Source organism: Ailuropoda melanoleuca, chromosome 14 (assembly GCF_002007445.2).
Source record: "Ailuropoda melanoleuca isolate Jingjing chromosome 14, ASM200744v2, whole genome shotgun sequence".
Taxonomy (NCBI): domain Eukaryota; kingdom Metazoa; phylum Chordata; class Mammalia; order Carnivora; family Ursidae; genus Ailuropoda; species Ailuropoda melanoleuca.
This window is the reverse complement of record NC_048231.1, coordinates 3,593,581-3,597,432: the sequence shown is the minus strand read 5'-3', so window position 1 is coordinate 3,597,432 and position 3,852 is coordinate 3,593,581. Positions and strand designations below refer to the sequence as shown.

The following is a 3,852-nucleotide window of genomic DNA, read 5'->3' as shown; positions in this document are numbered from 1 at the left end:
TGCTTCTTCCTCTCCCACTCCCCCTGCTTGTGTTCCCTCTCACTGGCTGTCTCTATCTCTGTCAAATAAATAAATAAATAAATAATCTTAAAAAAAAAAAAAAAGAAAAAGAAAACTTCAAAAACTGAAGTTTAATAGAGTATCTTCTCTTACCACAACAGAATATTAGAAATTAACAATAATATACCTAGAAAGTCCCTTTTCAAATTCTTTTTTTTTTTAAGATTTTACTTATTTATTCGACAGAGATAGAGACAGCCAGCGTGAGAGGGAACACAAGCAGGGGGAGTGGGAGAGGAGGAAGCAGGCTCATAGCGGAAGAGCCTGATGTGGGGCTCGATCCCATAACACCGGGATCACACCCTGAGCCGAAGGCAGACGCTTAACCGCTGTGCCACCCAGGCGCCCCCCTTTGCAAATTCTTTTACCTAGAATGAGTGCCTTTTCCTATTTTGCCTGCCCAAAGGAGACACTGTTTCCTAATTTGCATAAAGGTACTGTATAAGTCCAGAATATCAGAACAAATAAATTAATGACACTTATGAATCATTCTTTCCAACAATAAATAAATTAACCTGATAGAGCTCCTTAATATAACTAATAATTTAGAGAAAATACAGAAGAAAATATTAAACAATACCACAGAGATGCAATCAGCAAAACTCACAGTAGTAACTCAGTAGGTGAGAAACAAGTACAGAGAAAGGGAAGAGACACAGCAAGGAAGATCTTAAGTAAATACGGTTAAATACTTTTTTTTTTTTTAGATTTTTTTTTAAAGATTTTATTTATTTATTTGACAGAGATAGAAACAGCCAGCGAGAGAGGGAACACAAGCAGGGGGAGAGGGAGAGGAAGAAGCAGGCTCACAGCGGAGGAGCCTGATGTGGGGCTCGATCCCATAACGCCGGGATCACGCCCTGAGCCGAAGGCAGACGCGCAACCGCTGTGCCACCCAGGCGCCCCAAATACTTTTATATATCAGGACATGTTTGTTTATTCTACTACTTTGTGTCTTATGCATGTTTAAAATGAAAAAAGTAGTTTTAGTAAAATCAAAGTTTCCAAAGACAAGTTTTGCCAAGAATGGCTGGGATTAAAATTAAATTATTAAAGACCTGGTTAAATGAGAATTAGATATAACTGATTCTAATTCAATATGCCTCTGGAATTCTATGAAAGATTTCTATGAAAGGCCTGTTTCTTAAAACAGGTGGTCCTGAAAAAGAAAAAAATCACCCTTTTCTGTAATTGAAACAAAGCTCATCCTTGAATTGAAAAACAAACAAACATGGAATCCAACCTCTTCCATGTACACGTAATCAATTCATCTGGGTGTTTGCTGGATTGAACTAATAGAAAATGGAATACGTTTCCTCAATTACTAGCAGGTAAGAGAGGAAAGTATTTTCATAATGTTTTCATCTCTTTTCTCCTTTTTCCTCCTGTATTTTCTCCTATAAACAGTATACCCTCCTAATTAATCTTTCCATAATTCTGTATTTCTTATCTTTTATGAATCACCACTCCTACTCACTCTTTCACAGTAGGGTCATTATAATTAAAACTATCATTTTAACATCTTATAGTCTCTTGAATTCATTTAAAGATAATCATTATTGTGCAAGTCCTTCATGGTAGCCCAAATGACTCCTGTTTTAATTTCATTTCTGCTTAGCACACATACTATCCACAAGTAATGATAGTATGATAATCAATATATATTAAACAAATACTCTATTTGACAGTAGAGGCAGAAACTGTACAAACACCTCCCAATATTTTACATATATTATTTAATCCTCAAATACTGTAATACAGGTAGTGCTGCTACCTCTATTGTACAAATAAGAAAAATGAGCACAAGAAGTTAGTAATTTGCTCAAAGCCAAAGCCCTATAGGGACTGTGCAAAGAATTCAAAATCATAAATTTATTTCCTTAGCCAATACTCTATATTCTTTTATTCATTTTTGTTCATTTTTCAAGTCAAAAAATAACTATAAAATGTGGTCTATATCTAACAAGTTAGCAAATAAACTAAAATAAATGAAATACAAGAATAACTTTGACAATTTTTTTTAAGATTTTATTCGTGAAGTAATCTCTACACCCCAACCCGGGGCTCAAACTCACAACCCTAAGATCAAGAGTCACACGCTCTACCAAGTGAGCCAGCCAGGCCCCCAATACTTAGACAATTCTTAACTCTTTTGAGAAAACAAAAAGGACTAAGGAAACAATAAAAGCAATCTCCAATTAAAAATAAATTATTTCATAATTGTCTAATAAAAATGCCATTTATTTTACTGAAATCACAATCTTCTCTGATTAGTTAATTTCTACCAGGCAAAAATGTCTGACAGAAAATTACATTTAGCATCCTTCCAAAAAAGCCAATTCACTTTCCTTGAGCACCAATAAATCTGATACAAGAAAATGAAGAGAAACTGAACAAAACCTCTCCGAAAACCTAAGAGTCTCTATACACTGTTCACCTCACTTCCCTTTTCCATGCATTCCACTTGATTACTTTTACCTTATTTCTAATCTTAAACCATTCAATCACAGTTCTACTGCATTTCCATTGCTGGATAAAGCAAAGGAAAATAAAAATAAGGAAAATAAAAATAAGAAAAAGTACCAATTAAGCAAGTTAATAAACCTTCTTATAATGACTACAATTGATCATGCAAGTTTTGCTTACCCAAAGACCTAGTCTATTACACTATAGATTATCCACCGTTTTTTATTTCTAAGAAACCTCAGAGAAACTACACGAATATACACTCACCATAATATACCACCTTTAATCCCAAAGTGCTTTGTAAGACCACCTTTACTGAACTACATGAGACCATAAAAATGTGGTGATAATGGGTGCCTGGGTGGCTTAGTGGGGTTAAGCCTTTGCCTTAGGCTCAGGTCAGGATTCAGGAGTCTGGGAATGGAGCCCCACATCGGGCTCCTTGCTCAACAGGGAGTCGGCTTCTCCCTGTGCCTCTGCTCCTCCCCCTCGTGCTCCCTCTCTCTCTCAAATAGATAAATAAACAAAATCTTTTTTTTTTAAATGTGGCAGGAAATATGTTGACCAATTCCTACACATATTCTTCAAAATAACAAACTCAACCTCCCTCTTTCCTGTCCCCTTCCCAAAAATGAGCGTTCTGGAGTCAGATGTGGTGTGTTCCAATTCTAGTAGTGTCCACATAAGGGACCTTGAGCAGTCTCGGCCTCCTTCTCTGTGAAATGGGAATAATACTAGTACTTACCTCATGGGGCTGTTGTAATGAAGTGAGACAATTCATTGTAAAGGCTTAGAACAGTGCCTGGCACATAACGTGCACTCCTTAAAGGCCAGCCATCATTATAGCTCCAAAATTAACTGCCGAGAATCTAGGCTTTCTCGCTTTCAGTGATGAGAATCTAACCAAACTCCATCAAGACAAATTGGTTTACAGACGGGGTTTTCAAATTAACCTACATAATAAATAGAAGTATATATTCACAGTAATTTTGTTTTCATAGCAATCTGGCCCTTGACACTAAAGACATTTCGCGTGAAATTAAACACTCCAACCCCCCACGCTTTTACCAGCGACATGTCTGGACCCGTTGTCAACACAGTGTGGAAACACATGGGCTATGAAGGGGGAACCTGCTGGTACTACATCGGCTACCAGCAGTCCAAAGCAGGCCCTCGCGGCTCAGAAGCCAGCAGCTCGAGTCCGTTCACAGAAATAACGCTTCCTTTTCCCCTACTCCTCCTCAGTGTCGAGACTAACGACGCCCTTTTCACCCCGGAGCCAAGGCCAAGCATCTCCCAGCTCCCTCCTCCCACCCCGCGCGTCCC

At 37.8% G+C, this 3,852-nt stretch overlaps 1 protein-coding gene across 2 annotated transcripts in view; it reads right to left on the bottom strand.

The window, feature by feature from the left end:
- The window catches only part of MNAT1 (MNAT1 component of CDK activating kinase), a 191,588-nt gene that overhangs the window by 187,369 nt on the left and 367 nt on the right, over positions 1 to 3,852 (bottom strand). The gene's annotated exons all lie outside the window — the stretch shown is intronic.